This window comes from Lagenorhynchus albirostris, chromosome 7 (assembly GCF_949774975.1).
Source record: "Lagenorhynchus albirostris chromosome 7, mLagAlb1.1, whole genome shotgun sequence".
NCBI classification, from domain to species: Eukaryota; Metazoa; Chordata; class Mammalia; order Artiodactyla; family Delphinidae; genus Lagenorhynchus; species Lagenorhynchus albirostris.
Window position 1 is genome coordinate 10,804,284 of NC_083101.1, and position 21,163 is coordinate 10,825,446.

Consider the following 21,163-nt stretch of genomic DNA (forward strand, 5'->3'; position numbering starts at 1 on the left):
TAAGTGTATTTTGGGTTTGAGTTGTATTTGAGCAGTTTGTTATGGTATTTGGGTCTAATTTCAGGAAAATAGACTGGAATTCAGACTAGCTGTTTGGTTTCACCAAGATTAGGATTTTATCACTTATGAGGTTTGTAAAAACATACCTGAGGAGGAGATTCATTTCTGGCATGAGTGAGTGAGAAGGTCAACACAGCCTGTCCCCAAAAAGCAACTGTAAGGCTGAATAAAACTATCAACAACAACCATAGGCTTATAACAAATTGAGAAGTAATCAACCAACTTACCATAGCTCATGTTTATTGAATACTCCAGAATATACATTCTTTTCAAGTACACATAGAACAGTCTCTAAGAGTATTCTGGGCCATAAAATAAGTCTAATAAAATAAAGGTTAAAAAGCCCCACATGATCATCTGAGTAGACACAGGAAAAACATTTGACAAAATTCAATACCTATTCATGATCAAAATCTCCCAACAAACTAGGAATAGAAGGTAACTTCCGCAATTTGACCAAGGAACATCCATGAAGAGCCTAAAGCTAACATAATACTTAATTGGGTAAATATAAGTACCTTTCCCGTAAGATTGGGAATAAGGTAGGTAAGAATGTGCTCTTACTACTTCTTTTCAACATTCACTGGAGGTTCTAGCTAGTACAGTAATGTGAGGGTTAGTGGGGAAGGCATCTAAATTGGATGTCTTAAAACTGTTTTTATTCATAGGTGACATAATCCTATATATAATCCTAAATAATTCACAAAAAACCCACAAAACAAGTAGAACTAATTGAGTTTAGCAAGGTCACAGGATACCAGATCAATATACAAAAATCAGCTGTATTTTTATAGCTAGCAATGGTCCAAAAATGAAAGTGAGAAAACAATTCCATTCACGATTGCATCAAAATAATAAAATACTTAGGAATAAATTTAACAAAAGAAGTGTAAGATTTGTACACTAAACACTAAAATATTTCTGAGAGAAGTTTACAAAGACCTAAATAAATAGATTGTGGCTCTGATGGACTGTCTATGCTGGTGACACGTATACACAGAAAAATGCCTGCATTCAGCCCCAGGTTATAGATTAATAACCTCAGCTAGACATCTTGCAAATACGTGCTTCTGGTTGACAAGTAGGTGAGAGTTTGGGGAGTGAGGGAATCTTATCTACTAAAAGTGAGGATAAGCCATGGAGTAGTACCGTCAAAGGCCAGGATGCATTGGGCTGTACTGCTGTGTGCTGTTTGCAGCACATTTTTTCACTGTGCTCTCTCTGAGGCCTCACAACAATCCTGTGAAGATAGGAGAGGTGTACTTAGTCTCTCTTTCATGGAGAATTAAGGCTTAAGAGGTGACTCACTTGTCCAAGAACACATAACCATGGCAGAAATTGGAATTAAATTCAGGTTTTCTAACTCCATACTATCCCAAACCACTTATTTCTTTTTTACTCTACTGTTTTGCCTCAGCTATTTACAGTCGTCCCTTGGTATCCACAGGAATTGATTCCAGGATCCTCCTTGGACACCAGAATCCGAGGATGCTCAAATCCCTTATATAAAATGGTGCAGTATCTTTGGTCCTCCACATCTTGGATACGGAGGACCCACTGTACTGGGAAGAGAAGAGAAAGGGGCATGTGATTTTGATGGATTGTGCATGTAGTTTTCAGTAGATTTAGTTAGTCTGAAGAGTAGGAGGGGAAGTTGGGCTACAGTGTAAATTCAGGGGTTCTATAGCAAGTATAATCAAGATAGCTTTGTCCTGATATCTGGTAGATATTAAAACTATACCTGCGTTGGAACTGTACTTCATGGCACAGATGGTTTGAAGGTATCCTATGCTTACTTCAAGGAGTTTCATAAGTTATAAACATAATTGTGTCATAAAACATAAGGGAATTCATTTGGCAACCATTTATGGAATGTCTATTCCATGGCAGCCCCCTTGCAAGATTTGGGATCACCCAGTTGGATGCTATTGAGATATAGCCTGAGAGGAGAACAGAAGTAGGCTGGAATTTGCTTTGTAATTTTCATTCTCTGAGGCCGATGTGTCTGCCCTCCAAAGTGACCACTTCAACCATGGACCTGGAGCCCTTTACTTTCCACTGTCCCTGCAGCTGTGCTTTCTACAGGTACCCTTTCTTAATAAAAATAGTCCGTCATTTCTTCCTTTCCCTCTGTGGATTCTTCCATATGCTTTTCAGTCAAACGTAGGTATATCTTGCATCTAAAAGAAATCTTTGCTTTTTAAGAAAAGGCATTTAAATAATTTTTCTTAATTGTTGAAATAGTTCATATTTATTGCCAAACGCTTCTAAGACATAGATGAGTTGTAAATGATAAACTTAAAAATCACCTTTAATCCTACAACTTGGAGATTGCAACTGTTAACATTTCTGCTTCCAGTCTGTTTGAACTTCGTCAGTATCTTTTCTGTTTGAGCCAGTTACAAGATGGCTCTAATCCTTTGACCTGGAAAGATGACCGCAATGTTTTAAGTGAAAAAAGCGTTACGGAAAATTATGTGTAATTTGTGATATTTTCTCTAAATATAAATACATATATTAATATTTTAAATATCTCTGAAATATCTGGAAGAATAATACACTGAACAGAATGATGAGAGCGGCGGGGGCAACTGGTGGACTTTAGTTTTCTCTTTTGTATCAATTTTTCAGTAACTATGTAGTACCCCCCCCCCCCCCCCAAAAATCTATTTGAAAAACAAAAGGCAACCAAAACCAAAAGCTAAAATGCCTTTTTGAGATATCCTTTTCATTCTGTCTATTCCTGCTGCCTCCCTTTTAGCTTAGCTCTTTTGTGCAACAGATTTCTATTTCTTTTTGTCTCAGATCTCTCCTCCCTTCCTCCTACTTCATCTGCTTGGTGAATCTTCCCAAAGTCTTGCTTTCGTTATCTCCTTGCAGAGCTAACCACTTAAAGTGGCTTCCTGTTGCACTAATTCTAAACTTTTCTGCCTGGCTCACAAGACCGTCCGTCATTTACTTTTTCAGTGCGCCCAAACATAATCTCTGAACTATTCTGCTCTTGTCCACTATACATGCCACATATTTTCTCTGTGCAGGTATTTATTTACAAGTCCCATCTGCAGGAAACACCCTCAAACTCACATAAGTTCTCCCTTCCTGTAGCACTTAGTTTTATCCAATAGAAACTATAGAGGATTTTGGTGGCTAAAATATGTAATTTTTTCATTGGCATATATAGAGACTACTGATTGTCTGGGTAAATAAATGGCATGCTTGTTCAGTTGTACATTTTTCAAAGAACATGTCGGACATTCTTTCTATTTATTTTTTTGGCTGCGTTGGGTCTTTGTTGCTGCGCGCAGGCTTTCTCCAGTTGTGGTGAGTGGGGGACACTCCTCGTTGCAGTGCGCGGGCTTCTCACTGCGGTGTCCTCTCTTGTTGCAGAGCATGGGCTCTAGGCGCACGGGCTTCAGCAGTTGTGGCTCACGGACTCCAGAGCGCAGGCTCAGTAGTTGTGGTGCACGGGCTTAGTTGCTCTGCGGCATGTGGGATCTTCCCGGACCAGGGCTCGAACCCATGTCCCCTGCATCGACAGGCATATTCTTAACCACTGCGCCACCAGGGAAGCCCTGTCAGACATTCTTTTCTAATGTTTTCAGAAATTTGGAAATAATTGGTGGTTGAAAGTAAATACCTATAGGATGCATGACATCCTGACAAACAGCGATATGTGAATTACCTCCTATGTGTCCACCAGTATGAAAGAAAGAAAAGTTTTTGATTTCTGTAAAGACTTCTTGGGTGGGACAGTCATCTGAATTTAACCTTGTTCATTCATTAGGTTCTTTATTTTTAAAGAAACTCTAATGGCTGCTTTCTTTCTTTTTTTTTAAATTTATTTTATTTACTTTGGCTGCGTCGGGTCTTAGTTGCAGCATGTGGGATCCTCGTTGCGGCATGTGGAATCTTTTGTTGTGGCGCGCGGGCTCCAGAGCATGGGCTCAGTAGTTGCGGCACGTGGGCTGTCTAGTTGTGGCATGAGGACTCAGTAGTTGCACCATACAGGCTCTCTAGTCATGGCATGCAGGCTCAGTAGTTGTGGCGCGCGGGATTAGTTGCCCTGCAGCATGTGGGATCTTAATTCCCTGACCAGGGGTCGAAGCTGTGTCCCCTGTGTTGGAAGTCAGATTCTTAACCACTGGACCACCAGGGATTCATTCATTAGGTTCTTTAGGTAGGTTTTAGTTTTTGAGAGAACATAAACTAAAGTGCATCTGTTTCTATAAAACATCAGATACAATTTGATTTGTTTGGCTGCCACAACATGGTGCAAAGTTTTATTCACTCTGAAGAGAGTTACTCAATAGCAACATAAGTATGGCTATAGTTTTCTGTACTCAGAAGACTAGTGGCAGTATCAGATGGTGGCACAGAAGTTTGGGCAATAGTTGCGAAGTGGATGACATGAAGTGTGGTGGTCAGAATCCAGTGTTAAGTTGGTGGGCTTGGCTTTGCTTCAAACCAGCCTCCGGTGGCTCTAAATACCTGGTGAACTTGTTATATAATAAAATACGGATTGTAGGGCCCTACTTGTGATCTGGGGTAGAACTCAGGAACCCTGCATTTTTAAAAGCAACTCTAGATGATTCTGATGTACAACCAGGTTTGGGAAACACTGGCCTGAACCCCATATTTTTCCTGAATTCTCATCATTTTTTTAAATAAATAAATTTATGCATGCATGCATGCATGCCAGCGTTGGGTCTTTGTTGCTGTGCACAGGCTTTCTGTAGTTGCAGAGAGTGGGGGCTACTCTTTGTTGCGGTGTGCAGGCTTCTCATTGCGGTGGCTTCTCTTGTTGCGGAGCACGGGCTCCAGGCATGCGGGATTCAGTAGTTCTGGCACGTGGGCTCAGTAGTTGTGGCGCATGGGCTTAGTTGCTCTGTGGCATGTGGGATCTTCCTGGACCAGGGCTTGAACCTGTGTCCCCTGCATTGTCAGGTGGATTCTTAACCACTGCGTCACCAGGGAAGTCCCAATTCTCATCATTTTTTGCATTTTTCTTTTGGCTTTGATTTGTCTTTTTAGTTCTTGTCTCACTTCACGGGCACGTCACCTTCCTTCCTACCTCTGAGAAAAAAATTTTCAGAAGGCTAAGTTGACAAGCCTCTTCTCCTGCTGCCTTATTTAATTTGACTTTTGCTATGAGAATCTCTTTCTATCTCAGACTTATGTGTATGATAAATTATTCATGATCAATGCATTTGTTTTCCTGTCATTATCATGAAAGATTTAGTGGCTTATCTTATTTTAAAGGATTCAGAGAGTTGATACTACATTTTAATTTTTGCTAAGAGAAATGAAGTGAATCTCCCATCTCACTTGTTTTTTTCTCTTAATTGAGGGATGGGAGTTGCAAAGGTCAGAATGAATGGACCTTATTAGTTTTGGTCAAAAGAGAATATTTAAATATATTTGAACAATAATAACCAGGGTGTTCATACTAAGGCATATAACTGTATAGTTAATATAACTATAACAAGATTGTTGTGGAAGGCTATCCGTAATGTATATCTGAGTGAAAAAGAAGATTGTGTGGGAGTAAGTATAAAATGAGGTAGTTTTGGGGAGTTCCCTGCTGGCCTAGTGGTTAGGATTCTGGGCTTTCACTGCCGTGGCCTGGGTTCAACCCCTGGTCAGGGAACTGAGAATTCTGCAAGGCATGCGGTGCAGCCAAAAAAATAAAAAATAAAAATAAATAAAATGAGGTAGTTTTTGTTTTAAGCCACCCTCCAAAAAACCACAAAGTTGTGGTATGTATCTGTTTATATGTTCATGGATAAAGGTCTTCAAGGAAATAAAATAAATATTTAGTTTACTTATGATATTTATCCTTTTAATGATAGATAATACAATAAATAGTTTGTTATAATTGTATTTATTATTTTAAACAAGTTATTAAACTGATTTATTATAGTTATAGGTGATTTCCATTGAGGAAATGATTGTAGATGATGAGGAAAGGGATTTTCAGTTTTTATTTATTTCTTATTTGAATTTTAAATAATGAGCATGTGAGTCTTTTAAATTTAAAAATTATGAAAACATTGTTTTTTAAAATATGGTATGATGTTTATTCTTTCTATAAAATATTCCCTTAATTCTAAAACATCGTTTTTTTAAAAAAATAAAGGGAGGGGGGCGAAGAAAAGTATTAGGAATTTAGAGGGCTTACTCTGTATTAGAACCAAAGCCTTTAGCCAGTACATTGGAGACAGCAGCAGCTCCCACCCAGCACAGTAGCCGATACACTTGGGTGATTCTCTACACACGATTTTGCTTCCCTTGGGTTGTTTGGTCCGCAGTTTGCATTCATTGATCAGTGAGTTGACTCAGACTCAAACCCACCGACAGCAATGAATGTTGAGTGCAGCCATCAGTGTTTCAAGTTGGTGAAGTTGCCCTGGCCTGTCCCAACTCCTGGCTCTTCTTTTCCACGCTGGATTTTTGAGGTCTGGTTCTGGCATCTCTCTTAGTAACCAGCCGTTGAGGATCCACACAATTATAGATAACATTGACAGTAGAGCTGGGAGATTCTTAAAGATGGAGAAACTATGGTTCAGGGAAGGGAAGGAGCTCTTGGAAAAGCTAACGGGTAGCTCTGTGACTACACAGGCAGTGCTTGCATACTGGTAGGTATAAACAAGAGCTGAGGACCCTATTTCTTTCTCTCTGTTTTGAACTGAGAATTACGAGTGCCTTTCAAAGTAAATTAGCACAGATTATGCTTTGGGTTAAATAATAATAGCTTACATTTATTGAGCATTTTTGTGTGCTAGGAATGGTACAAAGCACTTTATATATTATCTTATTGAATCTCAAAACTCTATGAGGTAGGGATACTTATTATCCCCCATTTTATACATGAGAAAGCTGAGACTCGGACACTTGCTCAGGGTCACACAGCTAGTTAGGGAGTTCTGAGCCGAGATTCATCCCAGATCCTTCTGACTCCAGACGTGACTTTTTACTTGAATTTAACGAACATGGAAATCAGCTTATGTGTGGATGGAAATGGTGAGGCAGTTGCTGTTTTCAAACAGCTCATATTCTAATGGGGCTGTCAGAATTTAACTACCTTAACTGTAATTGGAGGTAGAATGTGTTAAGAACTGTGCAGACATTGGACAGGTCTGTGCTATTTTTGCTTATTAAATCCTCCCCTTGTCCCTAATTAAAGGTTTTGAGGGGACATGGGAGAAATGGCTGTAAAATACTTAACTTGATTTTACTCCAAAATGAAATACATGTTTTTAATAAATCTCTTCTTGCTACATCCAGTTTCTCTCCAGAATGGCCTATTTCTAGGAGACATTTAAAAACGTTAGGTATTATCATGGAGCTTTCCTTATCTTGTTGAAATGAAACACTTGTTTGTCGAAAACACAACAAAAAGCAAGGAACAATGGGCAAGAGAAATAGAGGGGAGCTTTTAAAAAATTAACTGGACCACCTCTGGGGGATGGGGAGCGGGACTGATTTTGGTGATCTAATGTGATATGTGAAGGCACAGCATGCTCCTTTGCTTCAGGAAATATAGTGTTGTCTATAAGGACCCCAAGGTACAGTCAACGGTCGGTGGTTTTTTCAAATCCCAAACTCACCGACAGCGTTGAATGTTCCTTGGAGTCCTCTGAAGACTGGGTCCTGGCCCTGGCAGCCCTTCTTCAGCCTGCACCCATGTTTCAGGAGCCAGTGAGCCTGAGAGACCACTGCTGATGGAGCGTCTCACATTCTTTTCCGGGTTTGAAGTTGTATTTAAGAAATCACTTTGTGTACAGCGCAGAGCTAACAAACTTCAGGATTGTGAGGCTGCAGTTATTTATATATAAGCAGACTCAAATGGATATCTGAGAAAAGAGCTTTGAATAGTATTATTTTGTAATTCTGAAAATATCAGATATCCCATTTTATAGTAGTACTTTAATTATTAAAGGGCAAGGATAAGAAAGAAATTAACATATATTGAGGACTTACTGTATACTGGGATTTATATATTTTTATCTCCTTAAATTCTCAACGTACTTTGACCTCATGAGAAAACTGAGTCTTAAGTGATTTGCCCAAAGTTACATAGCCAGGAGCCAAGGTTGCAAGCTAGACCTTGAATACTGGACTTTATGATAGCAAAAACTCACTGATTGTACTGCCTCCTCCGTTGACCACCACAAAACTTACTGTTGTGTATCTGGGGGCAGGACCTTCAGTGAGATCTAAGTCAAACAAGTAAACATCCTCTTCTTATTTGCCTGTAATAGTAGTAGGTGAAATGTTTCATAGAAGAAGATAAAAAAAATTGACCTTTATAATTGGTGATCTCTCTAGCTGAGATCCTGGATCACCAAGTTACCACAGAGGTTCAGGGGTAGTCTATTTTCCATATTGAAAAAGCAAAAAATAAGAACTCTACCACCTAATAGAAAGCCTGCATTTCTCCTTAGTAAGATCACAGAGAGTAACTAAAATGTCAGGTGTCTTAGCTTCTGGCAGAAATGGTATCAGTGCATTGTAGACATACTGGTTATTTTTTATTGCCTGTTGAATGTCCTTGATGAAAAAATCTGGAAAATGAATTAATTACATGGAATTTTTCAGAATATAGGGTTTATAATGGGAGGGATCCAGGCATGCTCCGTAGAAAAAGTGCTTATAGAACTGCTGGCTGAATTGAGGTTAATCTTTAATCCAGGATAGTTATTACCATTTGCTTTAAGTTTAAATATTAAAAGTTGACTGTTCTCAAATTCATTTTTAAACAGCCAAATGGTACACATTAAAAAAAAAATCAGCCACTGAGAATTTGGTTTGGATATAAACTGTTTACGTTCTGCATCAGTTTAATTATCTCACCCTCTGTCAAAACACTTCAGTTAGCCAGCTTTGTTGAGTCCTCAGTATTATGACAGTAAATTGTATACAATCGACAACAAAACATCAAGCAACTGTTACTGTGTGGTATTTTAAAAACTCTTTAATGGGTTTATTTTAAATGGTCTTCTCCTTGGCCTGATAATATGAAGAGAAGTCAATGTCTTATTCCATTTTGATAATAGTCAGGCTTTAAAAAAATACTGACCTCTGCTCCCCCAAACCATTAGATGTTTACAAAATACGATTTCTTAAATTCATGGCATTCTAAAAAGAATGCTTTTCGTAGACTTGCAAAACTAGAGAAGAGTGAAAGGTTTCTAAAGTGACGTAGGGGTGTTTCCCATTGTGTTTGAGACAGTTAATTTTCAGGGCAATAAAGGCCTTCGTTATCTTCATTCCTTCAATTTGCTTTAAATCCTTAAGTTTAGTTTTTATCATCAAGCAAATTTAAGGCACGCATTGGATCTTTTCAGTGAGTTTGGCCAAGAGATGTATGTACTCAGTGCAGAAGTCTAGGGGTTAAAAAAGTTGAGGGTTAAATTAGCCAGATTATAGAAGCTACTACACATTTAATAAATTGGTCCAAATTAATAAATTCATTTAGACTGGTTCTGAGTTTGTCAAAACTCACCATGCCATCCTTTATTGTTTCACTTACCTCCTTTCTTTCCTTTTCCAGAGGTACTACGAAATATTGTGAAACCCACATTGCTCTGAGTTGGAGATGTAAATGTTTTCATAGTCCTCTTGAGGCCTCTTGATATACTTGAAAGAAACAAGAAGCATAAATTTAATAAAACAATAGGTATTTGAGAGATTAGTAGCATAGAAGAGGAGTCACCGTCTCAGGTGGCTGTCTGCCCATAACTTCCCAAACACTATACAGGGAACATCTCTAGAAGTGTTTGAGGTAATGTTGCTATTCTTGAGGACAAAGTCTTAAGTTATAAAGATGACAACAAAATGTCAGCATGAATCCATGTTTCTCTGAGCCAGACTGCCAGTGTTCTGCTTCATCCTTCTACTAACTCAACAGCAGAATCTTTTCTAGGAACCCTTTCTCCTACATACAGCCCTTGCCATCACTGAGCCCGGTGTCTACGCAGAGAACTATACATAGACACAGCTGATGACAAAGAGGATGATTGCTGTGCTGAGGAAATGGTATGGACTATGTTAAGGGAGAATAGAGAAAAGAAGGGTTAATTCTGCCTAGGAGTGAGTGCCAGGAAAGGCATATCTTTTAAATGGTCACATCTGATCTGGGCCTTGAAGGTTTAGTTGAATTTTTACTAGACTAAGAAGGAAAGATATTCAAAACTCTGTACAGGAAATCCTAGAGGCAGGGAAGTTCAGATAATGGTGAATAGTATTGAGAGTAACCCCTCATAGCCTCAGTTAACTCATCTTTAAGATGCTGGACAAATAGCACTTGCTCTTCCTGTGCACTCAGCTGTGAAAATCACAGGAGGTTATGTATGTGAAAGTAGCATGCAAATGTAATTGGTAGGTCTCTCTTCTCATTGCTCTTGGTTCATATGTGCTAAATAGAATAAATGAAGTACCTTATCATGATAGACTTCTCCAATTTGATTTTTATTTGGCTTTTTTTTCCCCCTTTGAAGTGACTATAGTTTACATTTTTCGTATATTAATTGTTTGGGGAAGCAATATTAAAAGAGCACAGACTTCAGAGCCAGAATCTTGACTTTGCAACTTAATAGCTATGTGACCTTATTTAACCTCTTTGTTTCTCTGTTTCCTTATCTATAAAATGGAGATAATGATAGTATCTACCTCATAGGACTGTTCTGAGGACTAAATGAGGTAATACATGTCAGGTTTGTGTTTTTATATAAGTTATTTCAAAATGATTTAAATTGTTAAAATCATTTACAACTATTATTTATGTTACTAAATAAAATTGCATGTTTTGCCCAGAATTTGGTTTCCAGTGCATATACACTAATGTAAAAACCTTCTTTTATAATTAAAACAATGTCTGACTAGCTAATACATAATATACATATGTATATGTGTGTTTTAAAGACATTTTGAAATTAATGCTCTACCACTTTCTTTGTGACCTTATGTAAAGTTTTTATCTCCTATAAGCTTCAATTTCTTCAATCTGTAAAAATGAGAATAATGTTAGTACCTATCTCATATTGATTGTGAGAATTAAGTTAGGTATATAATTTAAAACTCTGTGGAAAGCTATGGATTCTCTCCCTAAATACATGCACGTAAACACAAAAATTTGAAAGGAGTTTCATTTATGGAATCTTAAGAACCCATCCATAGCCTCCCTACGAACTTCAGGATGAGAAATTCTGACCAGAGCTTTAGACCAAGATTTTGCAATCTGTTGTCACTGGTGTAATATTGCTAGTTTTGGAAATCTCAATCTCCATCTTATTAGGAGTGGCTGCTTGCCAGCAGTAGTGCAGACTCACCATCATCTAGTCACACCTTTCCCTATAGCATAACCTGTGCAGTATAACCTAGGACAATGATAACTATAAAGATGTAATATAATGATGGTCTCTGGAAGAGTGGATATTTAGACTTCATCAAGTTTTGTACGAATTGCAGGTACCAATCATTAATTAGTAACTCTGTGCTTGTACAGTTAGCAGCTTTCTAAAATAAGTTGCAGGAAGAGAAGTTAACACAAATATTTGAATGAGTTTATCTTATTTTGTAGCAGTTCCCTATCTCGCGCCTCCCTGCAACAACTTCCCCAGCAACCATTTGGTTTGGATCTGATTCCAGCACTTTGACTACTAATTCTGGCTTTAAGTTAGGCTGAAAAATTGTGTTGTTTCAAGGCAAAGCTTACAAAGGAGGCTGCTAAATTCAGAGTATTTACTTGAATATTAGGAAGCGGGGAAAAAAGAGTCTGCCAAAGATTGCAGTTGTATATGGAATTATTGGTCTTTATTATATTTAGCCTGCTTGAGGTTTTTACCAAGGAGTTGAGAGGTAGGAATAGAAGCTTAAACTTAATAGCTTGGAACATTTTACTATTTGACATGGCAACTTTATATCAGGTTTCTTCAGCTATTTTAGATGAGTCTAGAAGACAGGAGGTGGGAGGCCAACTCAGTGAGATAGCAAATTGGTCAAGTGCCAAAGGCATTATGGGATGCACACTTCAAAGCCTATCAAAATATTCTAGAGGCCACCTGAATTCTCCATCCCTTAATTACAGTGACTTCATGTGTTTTGAGGTATTACTATTTTAGATTATTTTGCAAACCCACTGGAAGCAGGACTCTGTTTTTCCATGGTAAATTAATTCACAGGATATCTGTTATCAGTGAACTCTTCTAAGTAACTCTGTACCAAGGATTGTTGTCTAGCTGAGATAAATGTGAGTACATAAATGAGTTAGGCATTGAAAGTTGTAAAAGAAATAGGAGCCCAAATCATGCAGTAGCTAATATTCATGGGAATTAAGGAATGAGCTGGAAAGAATATTGGGTTTTGTTACAGTGTGTGAAAAGTGTTGGAGGAGATTTTTGAGAGTCCTTTAGAGCAACAGGCATGTGTTTGCAACAACCAGTTAATGAAACAGTTAATGAAATAAACAAGAACAGCGATCAGAGGACTCAATCTTTCCTTTTTTATAATGAAACCCTGTTGATGTATCAGTAACATAGGACTTTGATTTCTCCTCTGGCCCATTTTATTTTATTGGGTTAAAAATTTAATCATATGGTATTTTATTGATGCTTTAAAAACTTGACCTCTGTTGTTACAAAGTTTTTTATTGCCTCAGGTAGATTATAGCTTTGTGTTAAGGCATCATGAGTCACAAGTACTAATTAAGTATATTCATGCCATAACTTCTTAGTTATTCATAACATTTAGGTAAAATGCTTTTTAAATGTTGTTTTTCTTGACTGTTTCCAGCAAATAGTTGAATCTTTGCAAAATATGTCTTAAAAGTTTTATTTTTCTATGTATATTGTGTAGAAAAGCGATGCTTAGATCTACTTTCATAAATGAAATAGCAGTGTACTTGGTTGGGTAAGCTATTAATACTTGACATACTGCTCTTAGACTTATGTCTCCATTGCTAACCTGAAATTAGACAATCCTGATGTTTGAGTGGGAATGCTAATAGTGGATAGGGGAAAACATTCTGGGATGAAAGAATAGAAGATAAGTTCCAGTCTATAGTTTTATAACTTTCAAAGCTATCAAGAGTCTTACAGGTCATTTAGTCTAATGATTTCCAAACCTGACTTTGCATCAGAATTAAAAGTGGCGGTGGTGGGGAATATAGGTTGCTAAAAATGCAGATTCCTAGGTATCACCCTAGACTTAGTAAATCAGATCCTTTAGGAATAGGTTCTGTAGTTTTCACAAGCCCTCGGAGGGTTCTGATGTAGCCATTCCACAGACATTTGGGAATCTCTGATTTAGGCTAAGATCTTTCTTTAATTGATAAGGAAACAGATGTTGAAGGGAAATGAAGTCACACAGCGAATCAAAATTGAAATCCTTGACTCTGTGTGTGTGCTTGCATTTTTTGTGTGTTCACTTATACCACACTACCTCTCCACCATGAAAAAGCCAGTTTTTTGTGGATGTTTCCTAATGTCCTCTTGGGCATCTGCAGAGCACGTCAGGTCATCTGCCTGGCAAGTCAAACATCTTAGCCTTAGGGAGGCACTCAGAACCAGTGCAAACGGACCATTGACTTGAGTTTGGTATGCTGACCTGAAGCATTTGACTAAGTAAGCAATGCTGAGTGGTGTTGGCTTAGAAACTGTTCATGGTATGAAATGAGAAATAGCCGTAAGTGATCAAAACTCTGAAGGCCCTCCAGGCTCTGACATTTATCAGTTGCTGCTACACTTTAACACTTTTCTCTAATCAAAGGTGACTACCACTGGATGGAAGAGGCTTGCCCAACCTCTGGCTGTTCTCTGGGGAGGATTTTATTTTAATTGCCAGTGAGAAGTTAGGAATGATTTCAAAAAAGATCAAGAATCTCCAAATCCACTTCAGCTTGGGCTCCTGGCCAAGTGTCCATCCTCAGGAGGGAGTTGGTGTCAGCTGCTGCCTTGTGACTTGAAGTATTTTTTAAAAACCCAAAGCCATTACAGAAGTCTTTCCGGAGTTGGCAGGCAGGAGTAGCACCAGGAATCAAGGTCTGACACATGTCATCAGCCTGGAAAAAGTGGAGTTTGGACACTAATGATGGCTCTTGTCGAGCCTCAGTGTGATAAAGCCAGGAGGACTCAGCTTGGGGGTTAGTTTGCATAGGAGAGGAGTTATAGCTTAGAGAACACCTGCCAGGAGTTTTCACTGCCCCAGCTGTGTGTCAGTAACAAATCCTTCACCCTTGACTCCTGTCACTTCTTTTTAATGGGTGATGGTAGAGTCGCTAGATGGGTGAGGAAGAGAGGCACTTGGTTATATATCTAGCACATCTCCCTATTTGCTTGCTTTCTTGCCATTTAGTGTAGAACTAAATGTGTGTGGCGATACTCCAGGCTAGTGTTTTGTTCTGTCTACATCTGAAGGTGTACTGGGCCAGAGTCACAGGTCCTGTATTTCCCTAAATGCCCCTGCTGGTGACCACACAAATGTTTTGATTGAGAGTTACGAGAAAGCTTTTTTGCTGATACATCTCTCTGTTAGAAGTGTTATTTTCACATCCCATCTCTGCCATTAAGTAGCTCTCTGACTTCTGGTTTAACTTCTGCTTCTCATCTAGAGGTTAGTAATTATTTGTACTTATATCACAGGCTTGTGAGAATTAAGTGAAAGCAGCAGTATAAAAATACCTAGGACATAACATTCAAATTTCAGTTACTGTTACTATTGTAATTAATTATTTGGTCAAACTTCCTGCTTACTGGGAAGAATGGAATGAGGGGCTTCTAAATTATTGTCTTAGTGAATTCAGGAATCGTGGTCCAGAATGAATGTAAAATTGAAATCAGGAGACCCAGTCTTGACTATGCTGTATGTTACTTCAGTTTTCATAGTTTTCCATTAAGAAAAATTATATCAACCAAACCCAAGGTCAGATCTCTAAGATCTCTTGCCATACAAAAACTCTACATTTGTAAAAATTATTGAGGTTTCCAGGAGCTTTTGTTTATTTGGATTATAGCTATCACTTTACTGTATTAGAAATTAAAACTGAGAAATTAAAATATTAATTCATTTGAAATAAAAACAAACCCATTACATACCAACATAAATAACATTTTAAAATAAAAATAAGTATAGGGCTTCCCTGGAGGCGCAGTGGTTGGGGGTCCGCCTGCCGATGCAGGGGACACGGGTTCGTGCCCCAGTCTGGGAAGATCCCGCATGCTGCGGGGCGGCTGGGCCCTTGAGCCATGGCGGCTGAGCCTGCGCGTCCAGAGCCTGTGCTCCGCAACGGGAGAGGCCACAACAGCGAGAGGCCCGTGTACCACAAAAAAAAAAAAGTATAAAAGTAGTTATTTTTTTCTCCAAAAAGCTTAGTGAGAACTGTGGGATTATTTTATATTTTTGCAGCTCTCTTTAATGTCTGGCTTTATAAAAGTCAACTGAATTCGCATATCTGCATGTATCTGCATCTGCTTTCTATCTGTTTCAATATGTTATTTTGGCTGAGGTATACAAAGAAAATCTGGCCTCTATCCATACATATATATGGAAAAGGGAGGAGAATTTTAATAGTTTCTTCAGATAATTGTATATATTATTATTTTTTTTAAGATTTATTTATTTTTTTTGATGTGGACCATTTTTAAAGTCTGTATTGAATTTGTTATAATATTGCTTCTGTTTTATGTTTTGTTGTTTTGGCCATGAGGCATGTGGAATCTTAGCTCCCTGACCAGGGATCAAACCCACACCCCCTGAATTGGAAGGCAAAGTCTTAACCACTGGATAGCCAGGGAAGTCCCTGGAAACACTTTTAAATATTGGGAAGCTGTGTGAAGCACACAGTGGCAGATATAAATTTTCCAAAATTCTAATTTTTGTTTAAAGCCTTGAATTTTATCATTGGCAACAAAGACTGTCAGTTATTCTCCTTGAAATGACATGCTCACTTTGTTCATTTTCAAGAAAATCTGTCAAATATCCAAGTCTGAATTACCATAATTTTCTGTTAGTTGTTCTTTCAAGTAGATTGGTGATCCATGAAAAAATTGGCTAGTTGAGTATACAACTCAAACAATAGCTCAAAGTGCATTTCCTTTGGGACAGCCAGTGTACAGTAGAATTGCTTTATGTGTACTTACCATTTTTTTCACAAAATATAAAAAAACTATGTACTCAAGCATCAAGATTTAATAAAACTGATAAATCTTATTGCTTCATCAAAGACATTCTTCAGTTAAAATGTCTGGGTTCCCCCCTCCCCTGCCGCACCTGTACCCCCCAGTGTGTGGCAGTGATGAATACAATGACTATCAGTATATTTTGGTGCCACTGCTTTAATTAGTGCTAAGGCCAGCGATTTAACTTAACACTGTCTTTGCCCCATCAGTGCAAATGTCAAGTGAAAAAGGCAAATAATGTCTTATAATTAGTACAGAAATAGCTTTGATCTTGCAGACTCTGTGAAAAGGGTCTTGGGGACATCTATGAATCACACTTTGAGAACCACTACTGTGGAGTTCCAAATGTTAGGAAACTCTAGGCAAGTGGTAGAAACTTCCTTAATCCCATCAGACTCAGAGGGCTGCTGTAGGCTGCTGGAGAGAAGACAACCTGTTCTGGGATCCCCAAAGGGCTTAGTTTGCACGTAGTGAAGCTCAGTATAGGTTGATCAATCAATATAAATTGCCAAATAATATATCTAACAATTTCTTTTTTGTGCTATACTTAAAAAGTCAGTTTTTTTATGTTCTCGTGGTAAACACCGTGTATTTTCTGAGTCTTGCTGATCCTTCTGTTTGTTCAGTTACCTTTTTATAACGAAGTTAGTTCAATTTACTTAACAGATGGCAGTTGGACATGTGTTACTATGTGTGTTTTATTCTCTTTGTGGGTAGATAAGAAGTAAATCACATGGGATTTGCTCTTTTATGATCTTGGGGAAAATAAGCAGTTAAACAACATATCAAGCGCTGTCCAGATGCAGAGGTGAATAGTACCTGGCATAGGGTTCAGTGTTTAGTAGGTATTTATAATAAATACTTCCTTTTCTTGAGCATCCTTTCAGTGTCAGGCATTGTGATTTTTTTCCAGCTTTGTTGAGAAATAATTGACATATATCACTGTGTAAGTTTAAGGTGTACAGCATGATGGTTTGATTTACATATATTGTGAAATGATTACCACATTAGGCTTAGTTAACATCCACCATCCATTGTGATTTTATGTACATATACATATATGCACACACACACACAAATATACTATATTCAACATGTCACATATATGTAAGTATATATTTACAATAAAGTTTGTATAAATAGATAAAGTATATAGATACGTATTATATATGTATATGTAGTATATAAAAATCTATATACATATGTAAATCATTCACATTTAATCTTCACGACAGTTCTGCCAGGTATTTGGTATTACACTTACTTTATACATGAGACTCTAATAGGGGGTGTGATTTGCTCAATGTCACAGAACCTTGGTCTGTCTGCTGCCAAACTTTCCAGTATATGCCTAATTGCTCAGAGGGGTGAAAGCAATATGGGCTGGACTGGGTAGAATTAATTATTTTCCCAATGCCAGATTTTTTCTAAAGCTTTCCTAGACATCTTCCTTGTATCTTGTCTTTCCTCCTTGATTCTATAACATTTCTCATGGTGTACCTTGTATTACAGTTGTGTAAACTCAGTGAAAACAAGCATTTTGTTCAGATATGTATCAGGCACTTGATAAATATTTATATAAACATTTTATTAACAGTGAATTAAATTTAATTCATTGTTTATCTAAATAGTATATAAATGAAATCATTTAAATATAAAGTTAGTTTTAAAAATATGCTTAATATTTCCTTTTGAGATGTGACTAATAACCCTATAATCTGTCTACTCTAAAAGTTGCAGTATGCATCTGTTTTGGTGGAGCGGAGTGGGTTCAGATGTTTTATTTGCAACTCCTAGGTTTGAAAAGCAATGAAAAATATGAAGATTTTTGTTCATATTTCTAGTGTTGATTAAGTAGTACCCTTTTTGGCTCCTGAGAGATGGTTCTATGATAAGATAATTGGGGAGGGGTTGCTGATTTGAGTTGATACTACATTTACTTTCTGGATGAAGGCAGATGGAAGAAAGTTGTAAAAGTTCAGCTTGCTAGTCTTTTTAACATAAGAGATAGTCAGTTTGCAGCTTAATAAATCAATTTAGAGATCAAAGCACCCTCCATAAGGTGTCAGTCACAATAAAGCCAGTAACTGGCAGGGGGTTATTTATGTCTCCAAAATAAACAGTAATCAGAAGCAGCCAGTATGATAATTGTTCTATTTTTGTATAGTCTCTATAAAAAGATTATTTAAAGAGTAACATCTGTATAAGGGGCTGACCATAAATGCTTAGCTAGCATTGTGAGTGGAAACTTGAAGTCTGGGTAGAGAAAGGAGACTAGTTGTCAGTTCTTTGTAAGCCACATGCCAATTGGGTGTCTTTGCTTCCTAATAAACCCTCAGCTTATCTTTTTGTTTCTAGGAAGTACATAGGGCTGGAGTTCTTCCCTTTGGGGCTTTCTTAATACCATCTCAAATTTTTATTTCCAGTGGAGTCTTAACTAAGTTATATGAAAGCAAACCAACTAAAGGAATTTATCCCTAAGTTCAATTCTTAAGTCTTTCAGAGATACTTGGTTACACAAATGAATTCGTGAAAATTATGGCTTTTAGAAGTAGAATATTTGTGTTGCTCTAGGATGTGGAGGTGAGGAGAGGGCATTTCTGGCAAATTACAGCTTAGTCCATGTAAATCGAAGGGAGTGAGGAGTGCTGAGGAGGTGAGAGAAGTAACACCCTTTCTTTGTGTTATCTTAGTTAATGCTTCCAACAACACTTCTGATAAGGTAGTGGTTATTGCATTTGTCACTGCACTGAGATATGCTGTCCCACTCCACTGTTTTCCAGTTGACCCTAGAATTGCTTGGTTTGCATATACCAAAGTAATTTAGTATATATGTTGTCCAGTCACATGACTATATTAATTTAACAGTGGTGCATATTGCTAAATATATCAGATCAACTAGGTTGTGTCATTTGATTGAAATACTAAATTATGCAGTAACTGACAGGTGGTTAGATGTACATACCAAACATAGGACTTTACTCCATGAAAAAGCTGTTGATTAGCTTTAAATTTGTATGTGTACTAGGTCTAATATTGTGTAGGGATCTGGCTCATTTAGGAAGAATGTCAGCTTTTAGGCATGAGAGCATGGCCTTAAAATGGTTGTGAACTTTAAAGAAAATGTAATTGGGGTGGGATTTATTCAGACATTGACAGGCAATAAAAATCAACATATGAAGGGTTTAAATTTTCAGTTGAATGTTCTTTTAAAAATGGCTTAGAGGGGCTTCCCTGGTGGCACGGTGGTTGGGAGTCTGCCTGCCGATGCAGGGGATGCGGGTTCATGCCCCGGTCTGGGAGGATCCCACATGCTGCGGAGCGGCTGGGCCCGTAAGCTGTGGCTGCGGGGCCTGCGCGTCCGGAGCCTGTGCTCCGCGGTGGGAGAGGCCACAGCGGTGAGAGGCCCGTGTGCCGCAAAAAAAAAAAAAAAAAAAAAGGCTTAGGAATGTACAGACCTTCTTATTTAAAAAACTGTCTAGTGTATTTTCTTTAGGATTTATTTAAATCAAAATGAATTCCACTTTTCCTTTTGGTCACTTTTATGCTAGCATTCTCAGTCTTCTGCCCCCTTTAAAATGTTGGGGGGCTTACGGGCATTCTAAATATGTAGACTCTTTTTTTAAACTACACTTTTTAGGTCTTTTGCCTGTTTCTACTATTACTACTTTGAGTCTTGCATAAATTTCTTTTTTTTTTTTTTGCATAAATTTCTTATGTTTAATGGGATCATTAGGGCCAAAAAATGTACGATTGAAATAGACATTGGCAAACTATTTAAGAAAACAGAAAAGTAAAGCCTAGATCTGATTATTAATGGTGAAAGGAAAACCTAACAAGTGAAGAATAATGCTATCTGAGTTCAGAGCATTAGATACATTGGGAGGAAAAGGTTACAAGGGAATCTGTGGGCTGCTATAAATGTTCCATAATTTTGTTCTGGGTGGTAGTTACATGTATGTATACATATGTAAATATTAATCAGACTTATTTAAGGTTTGTTCACCTTACTGTGTGTAAATTATACCTCAAAAAGTAAAATAGTAATAATCTTTTCTGAAGCAAATGTGGCAAAATCTTGATCATTGTTGAATAGGAGTTGATAGTTCATTTTACTATTATCACTGTTTTTATGAAAATTTAAAATGTTTCATGATAAAAATGAAATGAAAAATCCTGTCACTCTAAACAAGTCAAATTACATCTACTTTATGAGAGCTACAAGTGGTTTTTTATTCTCTCTTTTCTTTAACCTGTCATTTTTCATATTTGGAATTTTGTGTTTTATTGGATATTACTGGAGAGGAGAATGAAATCTTGTTTTTATAATATCACTTGTTGAAAGAGGACAAATCCGGTCTTGATCTTAAAACCAGCTTATATGTAAATTCTTTCCATTCTTGAATCTGAGTGGAGAAAAGTCGGACCACTTAGCTCTATTAAGTTCTAATTTAGCATCAGTTTTAAAGGGTCTTTCATAAGTCTGTCTAATACTTATTGAGGATTTGCCATATATTTGGTATTGTGAGGAGTATCTTGTGGGGTGATGTTACTATTTCACTTAGCATTTGAGGACACTGAGGATCTGATGTCAAGTAAGTTGTCCAAGTTCTCATGGCTGAAGTAGGGAGGGCTCCCCATTCTTGGCCTCCAAAGGATACTATCCTAAGCTGCCAATGTCAGAGTATAAATATGAAGAAAATTAGCATTCTTTGTAATTGACTCTTTATTACCACAAAAGGATAATCACTAGTTTAAGAGACATTCATGTACTGTTTTAGATGTCTTTTTAGAGCTTGTGTTGAGTGGCCTTTAAAATCTCAGAATCATTTCTAACACTTTCTTAATACCTTGGCAACGTGGCTTTGTCCTTTAAAACAAAATCTGGGGTAAAGGGAAATACTTATTTCCCTGTTGTATGAAAAAGA

At 37.6% G+C, this 21,163-nt stretch overlaps 1 protein-coding gene and 1 long non-coding RNA gene across 3 annotated transcripts in view; one reads left to right on the plus strand and one right to left on the minus strand.

The window, feature by feature from the left end:
* NR6A1 (nuclear receptor subfamily 6 group A member 1) overlaps positions 1–21,163 on the plus strand; it is a 202,397-nt gene that overhangs the window by 46,948 nt on the left and 134,286 nt on the right. The window lies entirely within an intron of this gene.
* LOC132522750 (uncharacterized) overlaps positions 9,009–21,163 on the minus strand; it is a 29,946-nt gene continuing 17,791 nt past the window's right edge. The window contains exons 2-3 of the long non-coding RNA XR_009541316.1: positions 9,593–9,699; positions 9,009–9,446 (exon numbers count right to left, since the gene is read on the minus strand). This is a non-coding gene — a long non-coding RNA (uncharacterized LOC132522750). The remainder of the gene's footprint in view (positions 9,447–9,592; positions 9,700–21,163) is intronic.